The sequence below is a fragment of the Hyla sarda genome, chromosome 8 (genome assembly GCF_029499605.1).
Source record: "Hyla sarda isolate aHylSar1 chromosome 8, aHylSar1.hap1, whole genome shotgun sequence".
Lineage (NCBI taxonomy): Eukaryota > Metazoa > Chordata > Amphibia > Anura > Hylidae > Hyla > Hyla sarda.
The window spans coordinates 197460429-197484691 of record NC_079196.1 but is presented as its reverse complement, the minus strand read 5'-3'; the positions used below and the strand labels follow the sequence as shown (position 1 = coordinate 197484691).

Here is a 24263-nt window from a genome sequence, read left to right as displayed (position 1 = left end):
ACAGTTCACATACTGTGCAGTCTTGATGCATTTTTTCTTCAATGTGATGTTTTTTTAAGATAAATATTACATATAATTATTAAACTATTAAATAATATTTAAGTGATTTGACCTCTAATCACAATCAATGTGTTTTATGAAGATTTAAAGTCTTTAGAGAGTGTTCATATATTGAAATTTTTTCACACACATATTACTGCACTTTGGTTATTTTACCGCAATTGTTAAAATCACAGTACACAATATGTAATGTTTGCTGTGATTTTGGAAAATCACAGGAAAAATTACATATTTTGTACTGTAATTTTCACAATTGCTGTAAAATATCACCTTTTTTGGTATGATTTTGGGAAAATCATAATAAAAAAAAACAGTAGAAACTCATCAAAAATGCTGTGTGAACACAGCCTCGGAGGAGATGAAAAACTGCTATATACACTGCTCAAAAAAATTAAGGGAACACTAAGGTAACACATCCTAGTTCTGAATGAATGAACTAATCATATTAAATACTTTCGTCTTTACATAGTTGAATGCGCTGACAACAAAATCACACAAAAATTATCAATGGAAATAAAATGTATCTACCCATGGAGGTCTGGATATGGAGTCACACTCAAAATCAAAGTGGAAAACCACACTACAGGCTGATTCAACTTTATGTAATGTCCTTAAAAACAAGTCACAATGAGACTCGGTAGTGTGTGTGGCCTCCACGTGCCTGTATGACCTCCCTACAATGCCTGGGCATGATCCTGATGAGGTGGCGGATGTCTCCTGAGGGATGTCCTCCCAGACCTGGACTAAAGCATCCGGCAACTACTAGACAGTCTGTGGTGCAACGTGGCGTTGGTGGATGGAGCGAGACATGATGTCCTAGATGTGCTCAATCGGATTCACATCTGGGGAACGGGCGGGCCAGTCGTTAGCATCAATGCCTTCCTCTTGCAGGAACTTCTGACACACTCCAGCCACATGAGGTCTAGCATTGTCTTGCATTAGGAGGAACCCAGGGCCAACTGCACCAGCATATGGTCTCACAAGGGGTCTGAGGATCTCATCTCGGTAACTAGTGACAGTCAGGCTACTGTCAGGATTCGGCAGGCTGGAGGTGGATCCTCTGTGTCAGAGAGGGATTGGCGTGGACCGTACCGTTGGACCAGTTCTAAGTTGCTACTGGTATTCACCAGAGCCTGCCGCAAAGCGGGATGGTCTTGCTGCGGCGGTAGCAACCAGGTCGTGTCCACCGGCAACGGCTCAACCTCACTGACTGCTGAGAGTGGCGTGGGACAGGAGGTCAGACGTAGCAGAAGGTCAGGGCAGGCGGCAAGGTACGTAGTCAAGGGCAATGGCAGAAGGTCTGGTAACACTGGTAAGGCAAACACAGAAACGCTTTCTCTAGGCACACGGCAACAAGATCCGGCAAGGACAGGAAGGGGAAGTGGGTATTTATAGGCATGGAGCAGATGGGAGCTAATTACACTGATTGGGCCAGGCACCAATTAGTGGTGCACTGGCCCTTTAAATCTTAGAGAGCCGACGCACGCGCCCTAGAGAGCGGAGCCGCGCGCCAGGACGTGACAGCCGGGGAACGGGACAGGTAAGTAGATTGGGATGCGACCCACGAGCGGGCGCGTCCCGCTATGCGAATCGCATCCCCGCCAGCAGTGACAGTGCAGCGTTCCCGGTCAGCGGGTCTGACCTGGGCGCTGCAGAGAGGAGAACGCCACGAGCGCTCCGGGGAGGAGCAGGGACCCGGAGCGCTCGGCGTAACAGCTACCTCTGGCAAGTACATGGAGGACTGTGCTGCCCCCCCAAAGAAATGCCACCCCACACCATTACTGACCCACCGCCAAATCAGTCATGCTGGAGGATGTTGCAGGCAGCAGAACATTCTCCATGGCGTCTCCAGACTTTGTCACATCTATCACATATGCTCAGTGTGAACCTGCTTTCATCGGTGAAGAGCACGGGGCGCCACTCGCCAATATGCACATCTTGGTGTTCTCTGCCAAATGCCAAACGTCCTGCACGATGTTGGGCTGTAAGCACAACCCCCACCTGTGGTTGTCGGGACTCATACCACCCTCATGGAGTCTGTTTCTGACTGTTTGAGTGGACACATGCACATTTGTGGCCTGCTGGAGGTCATTTTGCAGGGCTCTGGCAGTGCTTCTCCTGTTTCTCCTTTCACAAAGGCAAAGGTAGCGGTCGTGCTGCTGGGTTGTTGCCCTCCTACGGCCTCTTCCACATCTCCTGATGAACTGACCTGTCTTCTGGTAGCGCCACCATGCTTCTGGACACTACGCTGACAGACACAGCAAACCTTCTTTTTCCACAGCTCGCATTGATGTGCCATCCTGGATGAGCCACTTGTGTGGGTTGTAGTCTCATGCTACCACTAGAGTGAAAGCACCGCCAGCATTCAAAAGTGACCAAAACATCAGCCAGGAAGCATAGGAACTGAGAAGTGGTCTGTGGTCACCACCTGCAGAACCACTCCTTTATTGGGATGTCTTGCTAATTGCCTATAATTTCCACCGTCTGCTCCATTTGCACAACAGCATGTGAAATTGATTGTCAATCAGTGTTGCTTCCTGAGTGGACAGTGTGATTTCACAGAAGTGTCATTGACTTATTTTTTAAGCAGTGTATCTTGATCTCCTAGAGATAGCAGCAGTACACAGATCTGGGTAGGGAGGAGTCTGGAAGCAAGCTGGAGGGGATCTGGAATGTGATGGTGTCATTTTGTAGTTCACAGGAAGTCAGCTGACCCAAGACTTGACAAGGAAAACAGGTGATCATAGGACCAAGTTAGAGTAATGAAACATATAGATGCAGCTGTGCTGGCGTGAAACAAATGGTGCTGAAGGATTAGTGATGCATGCATGATATGGGCAAGAAAAAAAAATACTGGGGCGCTTCTTTAAAGTGAAACAGATGAAAGCTTGTACACCCGCACTGAACCCAATATATTAGGTTAGTGAGTGGAAGAACAGCTTTAAAAAGGGGGTTACTTACATTTATATGTGAAGTACTTGCTGAGTTATGTCCATTGATATCTTTATTCCTATTGCACAGCTTTGCACAATGGAGGTAGGAAGCCAGCACAACCAGCTCCCCTTCCTCCTCCATGTTCACTGCTCAGCCCACCACCTATGAATATGCAAATGGTGGGGGTGAGCCTTCTGGCGAGTCAGCGCCGCCTGCGCTCTACGCAGAGTAATGGGACTGAATTAAACACCTACATTTAGGGTATGTTCACACATACACAGATTTGATGCACATGATTTTCTGTTGCATATTTCAATGTAAACTAAATGACTGAGCACAGCTTCTAATCGTCAGTTACATATCCTGCGCATCAAATCTGCGCAGGATCCTGTACGTGTGAACGCACCCTTAAGAAAAAAAAGTGCTCAAAAAATAAATAAAGGGAACACTTAAACAACACAGTGTAACTCCAAGTCAATGACACTTCTGTGAAATGACACTGTCCACTCAGGAAGAACACTGATTGACAATCAATTTCACATGCTGTTGTGCAAATGGAACAGACAACAGGTGGAAATTATAGGCAATTAGCAAGTCACCCCCCCAATAAGGGAGTGGTTCTGCAGGTGGTGACCACAAGCCACTTCTCAGTTCCTATGCTTCCTGGCTGATGTTTTTGTCACTTTTGAATGCTGGTGGTGCTTTCACTCTAGTGGTGGCCTGAGATGGAGTCTACAACCCACACAAGTGGCTCAGGTAGTGCAGCTCATCCAGGATGGCACATCAATGCGAGCTGTGGCAAGAAGGTTTGCTGTGTCTGTCAGTACAGTGTCCAGAGCAGGGAGGCGCTACCAGGAGACACGGAGGAGGCCGTAGGAGGGCAACAACGCAGCAGCAGGACTGCTACCTCCGCCTTTGTGCAAGAAGGAGCAGGAGAAGCACTGCCAAAGCCCTACAAAATGACCTCCAGCAGGCCACAAATGTGCATGTGTCCACTCAAACAGTCAGAAACAGACTCCATGAGGGTGGCATGAGGGCCCGAAGTGTGCTTACAGCCCAACACTGTGCAGGACGTTTGGCATTTGCCAGAGAACACCAAGATTGACAAATTCGCCACTGGTGCCCTGTGCTCTTCATAGATGAAAGCAGGTTCACACTGAGCACATGTGACAGACGTGACAGAGTCTGGAGATGCCGTGGAGAATGTTCTGCTGCCTGCAACATCCTCCAGCATGACCGGTTTTGTGGTGGTTCAGTAATGGTGTGGGGTGGCATTTCTTTGGGGGGCCGCACACCCCTCCTTGTGCTTGCCAGAGGTAGCCTGACTGCCATTTGGTACCGAGATGAGATCCTCAGACCCCTTGTGAGACCATATGCTGGTGCGGTTGGCCCTGGGTTCCTCCTAATGCAAGACAATGCTATACCTCATGTGGCTGGAGTGTGTCAGCAGTTCCTGCAAGAGGAAGGCATTGATGCTAACGACTGGCCCGCCCGTTCCCTAGACCTGAATCCGATTGAGCACATCTGGGACATCATGTCTCGCTCCATCCACCAACGCCACGTTGCACCACAGACTGTCCAGGAGTTGGCGGATGCTTTAGTCCACGTCATCAAGGTCATACGGGCACGTGGAGGCCACACACACTACTGAGCCTCATTGTGACTTGTTTTAAGGACATTACATAAAGTTGGATCAGCCTGTAGTGTGGTTTTCCACTTTGATTTTGAGTGTGACTCCATATCCAGACCTCCATGGGTTGATAAATTTGATTTCATTTGATAATTTTTGTGTGATTTTGTTGTCATCACATTCAACTATGTAAAGATGAAAATATTTCATTCGATTAGTTCATTCATTCAGATCTAGGATGTGTTATCTTATTGTTCCCTTTATTTTTTTGAGCAGTGTATTTTGCCCCTGCAGTGAAGGAGCACTGATCAGACGGGACCAAGCCCAGTAAGAGCTCTAGCCAGAACTAACTGTTCCAGGGGAGATGGAACTCCTCCTACAGAACTTTCTAGAGGTTTCTAGCAATCTGTATAAGGTAATGCGGTCTACTTCTTATACACCTTATAGAGTATCTACCAGTACAGCACATTGTTCTGTAGAAACACAGAGAATATTACCTTTTGCTCGAGCATATACCTCAGTGTACACACATATTAAAGGGCTATTCCGAATTGTATTATTATTAGGTGTGATTAACATTTAAAAAATCCCTATACTTACTTTCCTAGCTCCTGCCCTTACAGCCATTCTCCTGGAGCTGGTGCCTTTGCAGAAAACATTTTCTTTTGGGCTTGGTATGTGCATTGCCAACTCAGGCAACCAGTGGCTAAGGAGGGACACCACTGCAACCACTTATTGGCGAAGTGAGGAGTGCACACGCCAACCCCAAACAGAATGAGACCGGCTCCAGAGAAAACTGTGGAGGTAGCAAGGAAGGTAAGTACTGTTTTTTTTTTTATGTTAATCAACAGGCTGCGAACATTTTAGAACAATAATACAAGTCGGAATACCCCTTTATTCAGCATACAAATACAGTACATATCACATATGTTTAGACCCAGAAAGAATTACACTACCGCCACATAACTTTTATTTCTCAGTATCGAGATACTGCCCGTGAGTCATGTATTTTTGTTTTTGTATTTTCCTTCATAGGGTTAATCCCATTGCAGCCCAATGTATCAATGCCCACAGTTCCCTAATAGATGTCCCATCATGATGATAAATGATGATTCTAATTGTTTTTTGATGGTTTCGTATCCTATTCTTTTTTTGCCATTACAGATCAAAAACAGAACTGACCTAGTTTGATGCCTTTTACAAAGCACTTTCATCCATCCAGAGCGCAGCAAAAACATGGTCACAAGTTAATAATTTTGTTCAAATGATGGCTGCCGAAATTAGACACAATCGAATAAAAAAATAATAAATTATAACGAAGTAAAAAGTGGATAACATTGGTTTTGTTCGGAGCTCCACTTGACTATTGTCTCTGTTCTGGGTGTATTAGAAATGTAACATAAGTTTCCGTAGTAGTTTTGTGCCAAGAATGTTGTGTTTATGTCACTGCCAAAGTGCAAATTATTTTAATAACTAAAACTTTATTAACTTAAAGGGGTACCAAAAATTCATTTATTTTGTGTGTCTTTCTAGTTTAGCAGTTGCTCAGTACTACAATTCCCAGAACATGTTTCTTCCTCTCTGCTCTTCATCAGACTTCCCACCTTTATACTTCCATCCCACAGCACCAGTCTCCTGCCCAGAGCTGCTGCAGAACCTCTAATTTCCCAGTAGACTATCCCACAATCAGTAAGGTTGTAGCACCTGCTGCATTCATTCCCTGTCTGTTTCTCTGGCTATGTCATTGTTCAGCTCAAGGCAGCATGCTGAATGTGGATAAATATATATATATATATATATATATATATATATATATATATATATATATATGATGTGTGTATGACAGGGAGATGATGATGTAGATCTGAAGGGACAAAAACGGCAGAGCTTCCTCATGGGACAAGTATCGTCTGATTCATAATATGTGTGTCGAGCAGATAGTGTATGGTGAGTGTAGTTGTACCACTCACCTTGCTTAGTTGTGTGTAATGACACAACTGCAATAGCGCTTTAGACAATCAGATAGGTGATGCAGCCTCCTGGTTCCGGGTCTTGGAATGCTCCAGGCCGGTCAATGGAATGATAGGTTTGAGGGAAAAATTCCAGGTTATTGGCGCAAACCACCAGCGATGGATAACAGTTTCTTCAAAAGGAATTTTTATTGCCAAAGAAAACAACACGTTTCAGAGCTTTGGAGCTCCTTCATCAGGTAAGTATGGCAGCATACTGCCATACTTACCTGATGAAGAAGCTCCAAAGCTCTGAAACGCGTTGTTCTCTTTGGCAATAAAAATTCCTTTTGAAGAAACTGTTATCCATCGCTGGTGGTTTGCGCCAATAACCTGGAATTTTTTCCTCAAACCTATCATTCCAGGGAGATGATGATGTAAGCTGTAGGGGCTGGTCAGAGGTGATAATATTACTAGGGGGATGGGGCTAGAGCTTAATGACAAGCTTCAGCCAAGCCTCCTGAGACAGCAGATTATGATCTGTCATGTCAGGAGAGAGAAAGGAAATGGGGACAACACCACACTGGCAATGATAGGACTACACAATTTCTTGTTAGGAGTGACATAAGCCAGGGCAATATGTGATAACTCAATGTTAGTAAGTCATATACCTTGGGGTGGGTTTTATTTCAATGTAATTTTCTGAAACTGGAATACCCCTTTAACATCTATAAGAGTAACTTAACAATAGAGAGCAGGGTAGATCAGCTCACCAGCTGTGTATCCCATCCACGACAAGGCAGGTGCACGCAACACCAAAATTAGGAAGAGAAGCAGGTAGCCAGCGTGGAATAAGTAGAAAGTCCCATTTATTGAGTAAAATCGACAACACAGGTCAGCAAACAAACATGACGCGTTTCAGGCGTGTATCGTCCTTAGTCATATATATGACTATGGGCGGTACATGCCTGAAACGCATCACGTTTGTTTGCTGACCTGTGTTGTCGATTTTACTCAATAAATGGGACTTTCTACTTATTCCACGCTGGCTACCTGCTTCTCTAACTTAACAATAGTAACAGACATTAGTTTGCTTTAAAGTGGGTCTGAAGGGGTAATGTGTCTCTTTATGAAGACCACCAAGTTGGCGAAGACAGTCATATAGGCCAGGCATAAAAGGATGCAAAGTAGCTCTCCTCCAAAAAGAAAGGAGCTTATTGCCTAGTGCCACCTACTGGAGATAGTTTCCCTGTAAGTCAATGCTCCTCCCCTTATATTCCATTTATTTCTGCGATGTGACCAAAAAAAATCATCAATTCTGGCACCAGGGATGTGTTTTTTATTATTATTTTCTTTATAGGATTTACTGTTCCGCATCAATGGGGGAGATTTATTAAAAATAGTGCAGTTGCCCATAGCAACCAATTAAATTTTCTTCTTTCATTTTTCACAGGCCTCTTTTTTTTTGTTAAATATTTTTATTAGTACACAAAAAGGAACAGATTTATACAACAGTTTACATCCTTAGAAATATCACTGTACATTAATTAAACCCAATACCTCCCCCCACCCCCACCGATTGGCACCGAAGAAAAAACAAAAAACCACAGCCCTTCTATAAGTCATCCTGCTCTTTACACATCAAACCGCATGTATATCTATAATTGATTAGGCTCTTCCTTGATTCTTTACTACGACACTTTTCATTCTGATTTTAACCAATAGATTTTTCCAATGTTCTAATTTTGGCGTTTTGGCCGAAAACCAAGTTTTCAAAATCAATTTTTTTGCTATAAAAGAAAAGCTTAACAAGAAGTTTATTATATCGGCCATAACCAAATACAGTTCCCATTTTTGTATCAAGATTTATTTTAACACCAAACTGGCTCTCAATGAAGTTGAAGACCTCCCTCCAAAACTGTAAAAAAAATGTTACAATCCCAAAACAAATGAAATAGATTCGCTTGTTCCTTTTTACGTTTTGGACACTCATTATCCTCTCTACATTTCGTTTTCCACAATTGAATTGGAGAATAGTATAATCTCAAAATTATCCTCAACTGAGTGTACTGATATTGTTTAGGTAGTGTACAATATAAAGTATTCTTTAAGATACCTTCCCCCTCTGTGCTAGTTATTAGCCTTATATCTCTTTCCTATTTATTTTTTATCCTCATAGGGGTACTCCGCTGCTCAGCGTTTGGAGCAATCTGTTCCGAACGCTGGTGCCGGCGCTGGGAGCTCGTAATTTCATAGCCCCGCCCCTCATTATGTCACACCCCGCCCCCTCTATGCAAGTCTATGGGAGGGGGTTGTCACGCCCCCTCCCATAGACTTGCATGGAGGGGGTGGGGGTGTGATTTCATAAGGGGGCGAGGCTATGATGTCATGAGCTCCGGGCACCAGCTGCATCATTCGGAACAGTTTGTTCCAAACGCTGAGCAGCGGAGTACCCCTTTAACAACCTATTACCTAGTGTCAGGGCTCAAGTCCTACAGGAACGTGTGGGAACTGAGTTCCTGCACTTTTTCCACAGCAGGAACACCATTCCTTCAGGACCAGCTCTTGAGTGTAATTCTTGGAAGAGTTCCCTCACTTTTTTTTACCAGGACTTGACCCCTTCCTAGTGTGCTCCTTAATAGTGTCTTATAAATCCTCCCTAAATATCTCCCTCCTAAATTTTCGGATTTCAAAATATCTATCACTGAATGTGTTTTGCTAATGAAAAAAAATCTCTTTATTATTAGTGCATCTATATGTTTTAGCTAACTGAACATACCAAAACGTGTGAGTATCTGCCGAACCAAATTTCCTCTTCATAATTTCAAAGGGTTTTAGAATTCACCCCGCCTCCTACACAAAATTGACTCACCAATTCTATACCCCTATTTGTCCAAAAATCATTCCCCCCTCCCACGACTGAATTCAATACATTTACCATTCCTCCATACTTTAGTGAACTCAAAACTCCCTTTAATTTTGCACATCAACTTTGTTTCTTCCCATATTCTTCTATACATATTAAGAACTGGTAAGTGCTCCACCCTTTTCTCCAATAGCAAATCCGAATCTACCGCTTCCAGTACATTCTTATAGTGGGATTCGCTTTCTACCAAGTATCTCAACACCCAGTTATGTTTCCCTTTAATGAAATTCTGTAATTTAATAGCAAAATAATAGATTTTACATTTAGGAAGACCCACACCTCCTTCACCCTCAAGGCCAGTTAAAGGGGTACTCCAGTGGAAAACTTTTAATATTTTTTTTTTTAAATCAACTGATGCCAGAAAGTTAAACAGATTTGTAAATTACTTCTGTTAAAAATCTTCCTTCCAGTACTTTTAGCTGCTGAATACTACAGAGGAAATTCTTTTCTTTTTGGAACACAGAGCTCTCTTCTGACATCACGAGAACAGTGCTCTCTGCTGACATCTCTGTCCATTTTAAGAACTGTCCAGAGTGTGAGAAAATCCCCATAGCAAACCTCTCTTGCTCTGTACAGAGATGTCAGCAGAGAGCACTGTGCTCGTGATGTCAGCAGAGAGCTCTGTGTTCCAAAAAGAAAATAATTTCCTCTGTAGTATACAGCAGCTAATAAGTACTGGAAGGATTAAGATTTTTTTTTTAATAGAAGTAATTTACAAATCTAGAAAAAATAGGTGTATGTGCAGCTCACAATTATTGATACACACCAAGGTCAATCTGGGGCATGCAACTATACCTTAATTGCTCAAAAAGAAAAACCAAAGATAAATAATTGCCCGGACCTTCTAAGTGAGTGAGTATGATTATAGGTAATTATATAACTGATTCTCTGGATCGTGCTTCAATAATAATAATAATAATAATAATAATAATAATAATAATAATAATATAAACAATTTATTAAAATAATATATAAATAAACTATGATTAGTTACTTCTCACAGGGCCCATGTGAGAAGAACATATACAATATACATATACATATACATGTATATACATATACAATAAAAGCAACCATTCAATAATAATTCTGCATGAAATTAAAATAGCATAGATTATAATAATATCATTGGCATAAATTTAATTTCTGGTGTGCAGCTGGTATTCGTCCGCTAATAAGCAGACACCGACTGCACAAGACAAGCAAGATACCGCTAAAAGTGCTTAAGTGATTGTTTCCCTCTTTGAGTGCTCAGAATAAAATGTATCCTTTTTGTAATATTTAAACAATCTGCAACAGTTTCAAAGTTATGTTACCGATCCTTGTAGTGGCAACCTGGGTAGGAGGTGTTGTTACCGCAGTGTCTAGATGGTTTTAGTACACTGGATCCTCTGTGCAACGGTCCCAGATGGTAATGGTGTAACCCAGCAAGATCCGAGTAGGAGCGGTGGCGGTCACTTCTGGCTGATGGCGCTGGCAGGCGCCGATTGTCGCAGGATGCCGGGAGGACGCAGGCGCTGGTAAGTGCTGGAGATGGTAAGTCCTCACCGCTGGCTGGATGAGGATGGGGACCGTGCCCTGGATACGAAGAGCTCACCTCGTGTTGCCGGCGTGTGACGTCAGCTGCTGCTGGAGCCGGGTTCACTGCACCAGAGATATTTTGCAATGTCTGGACCGGACAGATACTGGGCTGAATGCACTGATGGTTTTAGCAGTTCATGAGAGGTAAACCAGCCGTAGTTGATGGGCACAGTTCATAAATAGCATATATGCCAGTGGTCATGCATAAAAGACTAGACGCGTTTCAGGGTTGTATAATATAACCCTTTCCTCAGTAGTCATATGGTTGCCATAAACTATTCCCTTTTTATAGGAGCACAAATCCCGCCCATTAACACATTCCTGGATAATAATAAACACAATGAATGGAATCGACGGAAAGGTTTCCTAGAGAGCAATATTAAATGAAACAGAGGTAAATATAAGGAGTAATGTGTGAATGCTGTTGAAAGATGTGAAGGTACGTTTTTTTCAGAAAAAATGATTTTATGAATAATATTAGGAGGATTAAGAATGAAATCAAATAAAACGAGAAGTTGATATTCAATGAATAATAAGAAGAAGGATATAAATATTAGATTAAAATTATTAGAAAATGAATGCAAAAATTGGGCGAAATAATAATAATAATATGATGATGATGTTTTTAAATAATAAAAAAGTAAAAATAGGGAAATCTGGATACAAATTATATGAAAAAATAAATATAGAGTGAATGAAAAAATGGAATAATGGAAAAATAAAAAAATTTAAAAAATGAAAAAATTCTTATAAATATGAAAAAATTACAAATAATAATAATAATAATAAGATAATAAAATAAATAAAAAATAAAAATAATAAAAATAATAAATAAATATGAAAAATAAAAATAAGAATAAAAATAAAAATGGAAAATAAAAAATAAATGTAAAGTATAAAATAAAAATAAAATAAAAAAGTGAAATGTAAATGTTGTTTTTGACATTTACATTTCACTTTTTATTTTATTTTTATTTTATATTTTACATTTATTTTTTATTTTTCATATTTATTTAATTTATTAAATATTTATAATTTTTAATTTTTTTTTCATATTTATAAGAATTTTTTAATTTTTTTCATTTTTTCATTATTCCATTTTTTCATTCACTCATCGATATTTATTTTTTCATATAATTTGCATCCGATTTCCCTATTTTAATTTTTTTATAAATATGAAAAATAAAAATAAGAATAAAAATAAAAATGGAAAATAAAAAATAAATGTAAAATATGAAATAAAAAAAAATAAAAAAGTGAAATGTAAATGTTGTTTTTGACATTTACATTTCACTTTTTTATTTTATTTTTATTTTATATTTTACATTTATTTTTTATTTTCCATTTTTATTTGTATTTTTATTCTTATTTTTATTTTTCATATTTATTTTTTATTTAAAAAAATTTCATATTTATAAGAATTTTTTCATTTTTTTCAATTTTTTCATTTTTTTCAATTTTTTCATTTTTTCATTCACTCATCTATATTTATTTTTTTCATATAATTTGTATCCAGACTTCCCTATTTTTACTTTTTTATTATTTAAAAACATCATCATATTATTATTATAATTTTTTTGCCCAATTTTTGCATTCATTTTCTAATAATTTTAATCTAATATTTATATCTGTCTTCTTATTATTCATTGAATATCAAGTTCTCGTTTTATTTGATTTCATTCTTAATCCTCCTAATATTATTCATAAAATCATTTTTTCTGCAAAAACGCACCTTCACATCTTTCAACAGCATTCACACATTACTCCTTATACTTACCTCTGTTTCATTTAATATTGCTCTCTAGGAAACCTATCCGTTGATTCCATTCATTGTTTTTACTATTATCCAGGAATGTGTTAATGGGCGGGATTTTTGCTCCTATAAAAAGGGAATAGTTTATGGCAACCATATGACTACTGAGGAAAGAGTTATATTATACAACCCTGAAACGCGTCTAGTATTTTATGCATGACCACTGGCATATACGCTATTTATGAACTGTGCCCATCAACTACGGCTGGTTTACCTCTCATGAACTGCTAAAACCATCAGTACATCCAGCCCGGTATCTGTCCGGTCCAGACATTGCAAAATATCTCTGGTGCAGTGAACCCGGCTCCAGCAACAGCTGACGTCACACGCCGGCAACACGAGGTGAGCTCCTCGTATCCAGTGTATGGTCCCCGTCTCCATCCAGCCAGCGGTGAGGACTTACCATCTCCAGCGCTTGCCAGCGTCCTCCCGGCATCCTGCGACAATCGGCGCCTGCCAGCGCCATGAGCCAGAAGTGACCGCCACCGCTCCTACTCAGATCTTGCTGGATTACACCGTTACCATCTGGGACCGTTGCACAGAGGACCCAGTGTACTGACACCATCTAGACACTGCGGTAACATCGCCTCCTACCCAGGTTGCCACTACAAGGATCGGTAACATAACTTTGAAACTGTTGCAGACTGTTTAAATATTACAAAAAGGATACATTTTATTCTGAGCATTCAAAGAGGGAAACAATTACTTAAGCACTTTTAGCTGTATCTTGCTTGTCTTGTGCACACCAGAAATTAAATTTATGCCAGTGATATTGTTATAATCTATGCTATTTTAATTTCATGCATAATTATTATTGAATGGTTGCTTTTATTGTATATGTTCTTCTCACATGGGCCCTGTGAGAAGTAACTAATCATAGTTTATTTATATATTATTTTAATAAATTGTTTATATTATTATTATTAGTATTGAAGCACGATCCAGAGAATCATTTATATAATTATCTATAATCATACTCACTCACTTAGAAGGTCCGGGCAATTATTTATCTTTGGTTTCCCTTAATTTACAAATCTTTTAACTTTCTGGCACCAGTTGATTTAAAAAAAAAAAAAAAAAAAGTTTTCCACCAGAGTACCCATTTAAGCCAATTAGTGCGAAACATTACAACATCCTCTCCCTCCATTCCCTCTGGCATCCCCTCCATCCTAAAATTACTCCTCCTCACCCTGTCTTCCATACAATTGATCTTCTCTTTTAAAGTGGAAATCTCTTTCCTATCCTCCTTCACAGCAGCTTTAAGTTCCGCCAACTCTACTTCTATTTTTGGCAGGGACTTTTCCCTGGAGCGGGTTTTCTCCATAATTTTTCTGATCTCATCCCGTATCACCATAATTTTGGAGGACAGGCATCCCACAGCGGGCCAGGGGAGGGGAGAGAGAACTCACGCAAGTATCCTCACGCCGTGATGGTTTCCCCCTTCACAGGCCTCTTTAAAAATGAAAGAAGAAATCTGATTGGATTTTTTTTTGTTTACATTTTTCTATGGAATTTTTTATTATGGAGGGATCTTTTTATATTTTAAAAAACTTTTTTTTTAAAGTTTATTAATTCATTTCTTAGTCCCCCCTAAGAGACTTTACTAAGTGATCATTTGATTAGATTGATTAGAATGTTTCACTACAATACATATGTATTTGCAGTGAGTCGGAAGATCTACTGGTACAGCCTGACCATGGCAGGTTTTAAAGGAAATCTGTCATCAGTGTCCCCTGCACTAACCTATCGTATAGACAGGTATTGCAGGTGTCACTGATGATAACGATACTTACTTTGTCCTGTTCCGTGCTGTTGTTCTCCGGCTATCCTCTTCTGTATCTTCAACTTCAGGCCTGGCTTGGAGCATGGGCGGAGCTTAGTAATGTCACTGCTGCTGCTCTCTGCAGGGTCCCGCTGCTAGCAAACAGCTGCAGTGACATCACTAAGCTCCGCCCATGCTACAAGTCGGGCCCAGAGCTGAAGATACCGAGGAGGATTGCTGGAGAACCACATCACGGAACGGGACAAGGTAAGTACAGTTGCCATCAATGTCACCTGCTCTACCTGTCTGTACTGGTACAGATTAGTGCCGGTGAAACTGAGGACAGATTTCCTTTAATTTTTACATCATTCATGGTAGCCACACAAGCTTTTAGAAGGCTTTGCGGCTACCATCATAATGGATTGGCTTCCAGCCAGTAGCATCTAGAGCTTAGGTTACCAAACTGTAGACCTTCAGCTGTTGCAAAACTACAACTCCCATCATGGCATGGTGGGAGTTGTAGTTTTGCAACATAAGGAGATCACTCATCTTAGCTGGTTAAATACTTAGATGGTTAAATACCATCTGGGTAAGGAGATTGCTTGGCTTTCTGAGCCTTCTCCATACTTCTTTAATGCTGTCATGATGATATATATATACATAGATATATAGTGGGGCAAAAAAGTATATAGTCAGACACCAATTGTGCAAGTTCTCCAACTTAGAGAGAAAAGCCTGTAATTTTCATCATAGGTATACCTCAACTATGAGAAACAGAATCAGAAAAATCCCAAAATCACATTGTCTGATTTTTAAATAATTTATTTGCAAATTATGGTGGAAAATAAGTATTTGGTCACCTACAATTAAGCAAGCTTTCTGGCTCTCACAGACCTGTAACTTCTTTAGAAGCAGAGAGCTGGGACCAAAGTAACAGAGGCTACCATCAGTAACACACTACGCCGCCAGGGACTCGAATCATGCAGTGCCAGACGTGTCCCCCTGCTTAAGCCAGTACATGTTTGCTAGAGAGTATTTGGATGATCCAGAAGAGGATTGGGAGAACGACATATGGTCAGATGAAACCAAAGTAGAACTTTTTTGGTAAAAACTCAACTTGTCGTGTTTGGAGGAGAAAGAATGCTGAGCTGTATCCAAAGAACACCATACCTACTGTGAAGCATGGGGGTGGAAACATCATGCTTTGGGGCTGTTTTTCTGCTAAGGGACCAGGACCACTCATCCGTGTAAAGGAAAGAATGAATGGGGCCATGTATAGTGAGATTTTGAGTGAAAACCTCCTTCCATCAGCAAGGGCATTGAAGATGAAATGTGGCTGGGTCTTTCAGCATGACAATGATCCCAAACACATCGCCTGGGCAATGAAGGAGTGGCTTCCTAAGAAGCATTTCAATGTCCTGGCATGGCCTAGCCAGTCTCCAGATCTAAACCCCATAGAAAACCTTTGGAGGGAGTTGAAAGTCTGTGTTTCCCAGCAACAGCCGCAAAACATCACTGCTCTAGAGGAGATCTGCATGGAGGAATGGACCAAAATACCAGCAACAGTGTGTGAAAACCTTGTGAAGACTTACAGAAAAAGTTTGACCTCTGTCATTGCCAACAAAGGGTATATAACAACGTATTGAGATGAACTTTTGTTATTGACCAAATATTTATTTTCCACTATAATGTTCAAATAAATTCTTAAAAAAATCAGACAATGTGATTTGATGGATTTTTTTTCCCATTATGTCTCTCATAGTTGAGGTATACCTATGATGAAAATTACAGGCCTCTCTCATCTTTTTAAGTGGGAGAACTTGCACAATTGGTGGCTGACTAAATACTTTTTTTTTCTGCCTCACTGTACATATCATGGGTCATTAAGGGGTTAAAATGAATAAAATGCAAGTCCTACTGAATGTTTTCCCAAACAACTCTACATCATTCTCCTCTATACTATAATGCTCGCAGATCAGACTTCTTGTTCACCGTAATGGGTTCCATTCAACCTGACTCCGACTTTCATTGTGAAAGTCAAGCTACATCTAAATCTACCTCTTTTACTATTCATTGAGCATTGAGCACGCCGTTATCTACATATACCTAAAATGTTCTTTTTTGCTTTTCTAAAGTAAAGAAAAAATAAGCCAAAACCCGTGAACTGTGCATGTTCAATTAAAGGAGTTATCCTGGAATGGAAAAAGAGTGAATATCTTTCCAAAACGGCTCCCCATCTGTCTCCAGGTTGGGTGTGGTTCTGCAGCTCAGTTCCATTGAAGTGAATGGAGCCAAGTTGTAAAACCACACCCAACCTGGAGACAGACATGGATGGGTTTTTGAAAGAAATTAGCTATGTTTTTCCAATACTGGATAACCCCTTTAAGTATGGGCAAAAAATTCTTACCCACAATTTTTTTGAGTCATTTTTTATGGCTCATATCAGAAATCTTTATTCTTTTTTACTTTTCATTTCATTACCTTTTTTCTTTTCCAATATTCCACAATTTTTTTCTTACCCACTATGTTTTTTGAGAATTTATTTTTTTGTGGTTTGCATTAGAAAATTTTATTTATTGATTTTTTTTCTTTTTATTTAATTTATTTTCTTTTTTCTTTTCAAAGGCATCTGACTTAAAGGGGTACTCTGAATAAAAAAATAAAAATATGTTTTAAATCAACTGGTGCCAGATAGTTCATATTTGTAAATTACTTCTATAAAAATCCAGTACCTATTAGCTGCTGTATGCTCCAGAGGAAGTTGTTTAGATCTTTCCAGTCCGACCGCAGTGCTCTCTTCTGCCACCTCTGTCCGTGTCAGGAACTTTCTGTTCACTATGGATATTTGGTCCTGCTCTAGACAGTTCCTGACATGGACAGAGGAGTCAGCAGAGAGCACTGTGGTCAGACTGGGAAGAACAACACAGCTTCCTCTGGAGCATACAGCAGCTGATAAGTACTGGAAGGATTAAGATTTCTTTTTTTATAGAAGTCATTTACAAATCTGTTTAACTTTCTGGCACCAGTTGATTTAAGTACATCCCCCCCCCCCCCCCTCCCCCCTCCCCCCGGAGTTTCCCTTTAATGAGCCATGTGCAGCGATATGCGACGCCTGCCAATTAATCCTATAAAATTCACTAGCGCCAGCATATACATCCACTTACACAAGCCAGCCTCCAGTAATTGGCATAAAAGCATAGTAGTGGTGTCCTAGGACTGGACCTATGACAGTACAGGATGGAAACGGGAGCTGTCATATCAACTCCGTCTCCACATCATCAGACACACCGCGGTATGTTTTATTAAGCAATTTTCACCTTGGTTTGCCTATTATAGTAATATGACTGCCAGTTTAAGGTTGAAAGAAAGAATGGGGGTGCGGAGGGGGGAGATGGGGGGGGGGTGTAGGTCTTTAATGACTACGGAGATCGATAGAGGTGTCAGCATGGGAATATTATCACAACATTCATAATAGGTGACTTTCTTTAGCAATGTTTTTCCAACAGTGTGTCTCCAGCTGTTGCAAAACTACAACTCCCAGCATGCCCGGACAGCCTTTGGCTGTCCGGGCATGCTGGGAGTTGTAGTTTTGCAACAGCTGGCGACACACTGTTAGAAAAACACTGCCGTAAAGTGTAGTATATCGCCTGTATTTGAATTCGACTTTGTAGCTGGTTGCATTCTTTGAATTAATTCAAAGATTTTAATATTTTATCCAGCATGGACCATGGAGACAAAGTGTAGGTAAAAAAAAAATTCGACTTCAATTATGTGCTGAACCAACATATGTGCTGAACCAACATGGATGGGAATGAGAAGAAAGAAAAAGAAAAGAAAATGCTGTATGTTCATATTTATTTACTTATTAATTTATCTTTATTTATTTATATCTGTATTTTTTTTATTTCTGTATTTATTTGTTTATTTATGTGTTTATTTATTTTTGTATTTATCTATATCCCCTTAAGGACCCGTGTTTTTCCGTTTTTGCACTATAGTTTTTTCCTCCTTACCTTTAAAAAATCATAATTCTTTCAATTGTGCACCTAAAAATCCATACGATGGCTTATTTTTTGCGTCACCAATTCTACTTTGTAATGACATCAGTCATTTTACCCAAAAATCTACGGCAAAAGGGAAAAAAAGTCATTGTGCGACAAAATTGAAGAAAAAACGCAATTTTGAAAATTTTGGGAGCTTCCGTTTCTACGCAGTACATTTTTTTTTGTAAAAATGACACCTTATCTTTATTCTGTAGGTCCTTACGATTAAAATGATACCCTACTTATATAGGTTTGATTTTGTCGCACTTCTGGAAAAAATCATAACTACATGCAGGAAAATTTATATATTTAAAATAGTCATCTTCTGACCCCTATAACTTTTTTATTTTTCCGCATACGGGTCAGTATGAGGGCTCATTTTTTGCGCCGTGATCTGAAGTTTTTATCGGTTGCATTTTTGTATTGATCTGACTTTTTGATCGCTTTTTATAGATTTTTTCATGATATAAAAAGTGACCAAAAATTCACTATTTTGGAATTTGATATTTTTTGCGTGTATGCCATTGACCACACGGTTTAATTAAGAATATATTTTTATAATTTGGACATTTCTGCATGCAGCGATAGCACATATGTTTATTTTTATTTACACAGTTTACACAGTCGCCCCATAGGGGGCGATAACACTGCACACACTGATCTTTTACATTGATCAATGATTCTGGATCTCATGCACTGAGCAGTCATTCGGCGATCGGACACGCAGGCGGCAGATGCGGCGATCAACTTTAAAAGGTTAATAGCGCGACACCGCAATCAGTGCCGCGCACTATTAGCCAGGGGTCCCGGCAGTTGTTAGTCTGACCCGCTACGAGTAAGAGAAAGAGAGAGAACACAGGGTGTACAGGTACGCCCTGAGTACTTAAGTGGATATATTTGTGTATTTATTTATGTATTTGTTTGTTTATTTATTTATTTATTATAAAAAATAAATGTGTCGTCTGTTGAGGATGAAAGTGTAACGACAAGACTGGATGACATTACAAAATTACAATTATGTTCATAGAGACACTTTTCTGTTTTCATGCTGCAGTCTGATAGGACAGGAGTAAGCACCGAGGAGTGTTAGTCCCGCCCTCGCTCACCATGCATTCACTTCCTCCCTGAGTCTGCTGTGCTGTGCCGGATCTCTTCCTCCAATCACTGCAGGCTGCTCTGTAACCCCCTCCTCTCTGTTTTCATGCTGCAGTCTGATAGGACTGAGCACAAAAAGAAGATTCTGCAGCCAGATAGAATTAAGTTCTGGAGGGTATGGGGACCCCTAGTGGTCTAGCCATGATTTCTAGAAAAGGCAAATTACATTTTTTTATTAAGTAAATTGGAAAGGTTACTGTTTGGCCAAGGTGTACAACAAATAAAACGTTTTTAAATCTGACAGTGCCTATTTAAAGAAATGGTTTCGTAAGAAGCATTTCAAGGTCCTGGAGTGGCCTATCCAGTCTTCAGATCTCAACCCCATAGAAAACCTTTGGAGGGAGTTGAAAGTCCGTGTTGCCCAGCGACAGCCCCAAAACATCACTGCTCTAGAGGAGATCTGCATGGAGGAATGGGCCAAAATACCAGCAACAGTGTGTGAAAACCTTGTGAAGACTTACAGGATATATTTGACCTCTGTCATTGCCAACAAAGGGGATATAACAAAGTATTGAGATGAACTTTTGTTATTGACCAAATACTTATTTTCACCCATAATTTACAACTAAATTCTTAAAAAATCAGACTATGTGATTTTATGGATTTTTTTTCTCATTATGTCTCTTATACTTGAGGTATACCTATGATGAAAATTACAGGCCTCTCTCATCTTTTTAAGTGAGAGAACTTGCACAATTGGTGGCTGCCTAAATTTTTTTTTGCCCCACTGTATATATGAGAATATTGCGTACCTATCCCACTTTATCTGGGTCCCTAGCAATACAATGGAGCTGCCATCTGTGATTAAATAAAAATGTTACCTAAGAAATAAGTTAACAGGCAAACATTTTGCTACAATGTCAGTCTGCAATCTGCATTATTTTCTCCAAACAGTCTTGTAGAAATATCATAGAAAGGTAATGCAGGGGTTAAATTCCTGCTTTTCTATTCCATTCCAGTCATAGTTTTGCCATCTCTTTGTTCTATTACAGACAGGGCAGAGGGGGGAGGCTCCTGCTGCAGCCGATTGTCTTACAGTTTGACCCACCATTGTGTTCAGGAAGAAGGAGCCTTGGCTGATATCCTGGGAAACAGAAAGATTTCTTCATATGGTTCTAAGTTTTAATTGCAATCTGAAATTTTTTTCATTTTCTGTGTTCAGTGTTACTCAAAATCTACCATGCTTAGATGAGAATGAGATGATACTGCTGAAACTGCCCTGGTCTACACTGCAAAGTTCGTCTTGTTTGCAAAACTGGTAAAAGTCAGAATTTGTATTTGAAAAGTGATGTTAAAAAAACGCATATTTATAATAAAAAGATAAAGAGGGATTTCAATTTTATGTAAATAAAGTTTTATTTTTACAATATTATGTTTAAATATTATTTTATGTGTTCTTTATTTTAGGAACTCTGCTTAATGCATACCTGCAATATCATGGAAAAAAATAATGCTTCAATATGTTACTCACTAGGTGCAGATGCTTTACATTTCTTTTTTATGCATGCAGCTTCTGTATTTGGCTCCGAAATCTCTCTATTCTGCTGCTCACTCATTCTGACATCCTTTGCTCAGGAAGGGGCTTGTCTGAGGCAAGCACTGAGCACGCCTTCACTCACCATGCATAAACTTCCTCCCTGAGCCTGCTGAGCTGTGCTGGGTCTCTACAACCCCTCCTCTCTGTAGCACAGAGGAGTGCTAGTCCTGACCTCACTTCCTAGACTTTGTCACAGCCTGTGCTTCAGCTGAGACAAAGATGATGGTCAGGATTATGTTCTGAATGTTATGGGGACCCCTAGTGGCCTGTTTTATAAGCCATAATTTATATAAAAAAAAAAAAAAAAAAAAAGAGATAACATTTTTTAAGAAGTATATTAGAAAGGTTAATGCTTTTCCAAGATGTACAAGTTTTCTGAGAGTCTGACAGTGCCCATTTAATCTCAGAGAGTGGAAATATTCTTATTGACGTGAATAAAAAAATGCACAAAGTATTATAACTATTAGCTATACTTAATTATTATGGTTATCTAGTTATTATATTAAAGGGGTACTCCAGCGCTCTGAACATTTTGTTCAGAATGCTCGGACAACACGCCCCCTCCCATAGACATGAAGGGAGGGGGCGTGGTGTAACATCATGAGGGCGCATGGCCGTAACTACACGTCCATGCCGGATTCTGCGGCAGATCACCGCAATCTTATCCCCTATCCTTTGGAGAGGGAATAAGATGTCTAGCAGCGGAGTACCCCTTTAATAAAAGACCACTTAGTATTTATGGAACTGCTCTTCCATCCTGTTCTAACATCTGTGTTGTCTGACTCAGAGGTTCCTCTTCTCACGGTTGTGGTCCTTAATTGTCTCTCCAACTATAAAAAGTAATAACTTAATAGGTGTTTTATCTTGTTTCTGCCAGAGTAACCCCTACTGTCCTGCTTTGTAATAGAAAGGCTGAATGGGAGGGTGCCTGGCTTAGATCTACATAAACAATAAAAGTCAGAATCCCTCCTGAGCCGGGATGAAGTCATGAACAGGTTAAGAAATGCCAAGAATTTTATTGTACTAGATTATTATGAGTTTTTACTATGTTATTTTTGTATTTTTTACAGACACTGTCATATAGAACAGCAGGGAAGGTTAGGAAGAAGTCATCATAGCTTTCTCAAAATTAGAATGACAAATCAGAGGATCCAACAATAGACCAAACTAGGGAACACAGTAAGGTCCCAGTTAGGAGATCATTTATTTTAGATCTCATGCTTTTGTGGTTTACCTTTTTTTGGAAACGCCATGTGTGTTGCCTAATCAGGTTCAAGATGGCCGCCGATGGGAAGCTGTGCTGCCGCCCCTTCCAGGTGTATCCAGGAAGCAGCACATGCACGGGAGACACTGACACAGAGCGGCAAGACAGAAGGATAAAATGAAAATTGATAAGCCGGGCAAAGCACTAATTTTTTTGCCGAGGAATGTGCTCTCGATTCACCCAAAGTGCAAGAAAAAGTGCAAACGTGTTACACTAAAAAAAACGTGCACAAAGGATGCGGTCTATCGCAAGCCCTTCTCCGATAGGAGAGAGGCCCCCCAACAAACCTTACCCTTCGCCTCCGGACCAAAAGGTACCTGCGAGGTTCCAGGTTCGATGTCCCTTTTCGTCGAAGCTACTAGGGGACCACAAATACTCCCGGCATCCACCTTGGCGTTAGCCAAGGTATCTGCCCGCAGAGCCGATAACGGTAGGTACCCTGCCAAAGCAGGAGTACCCAGGTTGTTTGCAGGGAGGTGCGGAACCTAATGGCCACACACACCTCCCCTAGACCGCCAGGAGGGACACCTGACAAATCCTGTGAACACACAACACGCAAAAAGTGACACAGTGAGACAAAAAGAAATAAATAAGTGAATGTGTGCAGATATACTGCCCGGACATCCGGCCGGATCTATAAAAATGTCTCTGATCCTAACCAGAAAGCTGGGAATCAAGAGGTGAGTGCCACAAGGTGAAGAGACTATGGTGCCCGTGCTTCAACTCAGTGAGCCAGTATTCCCAGTGAGTTTCGGCACCTCGGGGTCACCACTCCCCGAGGCACAAAAGTACCTCGGCTCTAGACCCTCTCAGCCTCGTGGCGAGACCCAGAGGATCAGGTCACATCGGGGCAGCTGTCGAGCTGATTCCTCAGAACCAGCCCCGGAAAGCCCTGGTACACCTGCACCCTCCATGCAGCACCCATCCCCACCAGCCCCATAACGGTGTTACTGCCCACCGGCATGAAAAATTGATAAGAACAGATACTACACTTGATCTTAGCCAAAAGGCCGAGAAGTGAATTAGCATATTTGCTAAAAGAAGAATAACACAGCAACACAACCAACACAAGGACGGATTGGGTCATAGTCAGTACCAAAGGTTAGTGCAGTTGAAATTGGGGAGAGTTTTCCTTTAAATGGGCACTCTCATTAAAATACATTTTTGCTATTGTACTCCTTATGGTAAATAAAAAAATCTTTCTATTGTAAAAAAAAAAAAAAAAAAAAAAAAATTCTCTTTTGTTTGTGTTTAAAAAAGCTGCCACTAGGTGTCTCCCTACTTGTCCAGAGCACATTTTCTGCCATCTTTTGCACAGACTTTGGACTCCTGCTGGCCTGGCAGAAGTCCAAAATTGAGAAATGCTGAGGGGAATGTGTGCAGCCTTAGCCATTCATAGCTCATCTCACACAATGAACTGCTCTGAGCTGTGAGTAGCAGATTGGGGATTGGGGGAGGAGGTTCTCCCCTGTATGGTTTCAGATGATGTCACACCTGCTGGGGAACGCCCCTTCCCAGTCTGTAAATCTGACTGAGACTGAGCAGAAAATACAGATCAATATCAAGGTAGAAAACTAAAAAATAATAAAAATAAAGGCAGGGGGTGGTT

General features: G+C 40.3%; 1 pseudogene; it reads right to left on the bottom strand.

Moving 5' to 3' along the window:
- Positions 1-23593: 23593 nt before the first annotated feature.
- On the bottom strand, positions 23594-23676 carry LOC130290044 (U2 spliceosomal RNA; annotated as a pseudogene).
- Positions 23677-24263: the final 587 nt, after the last annotated feature.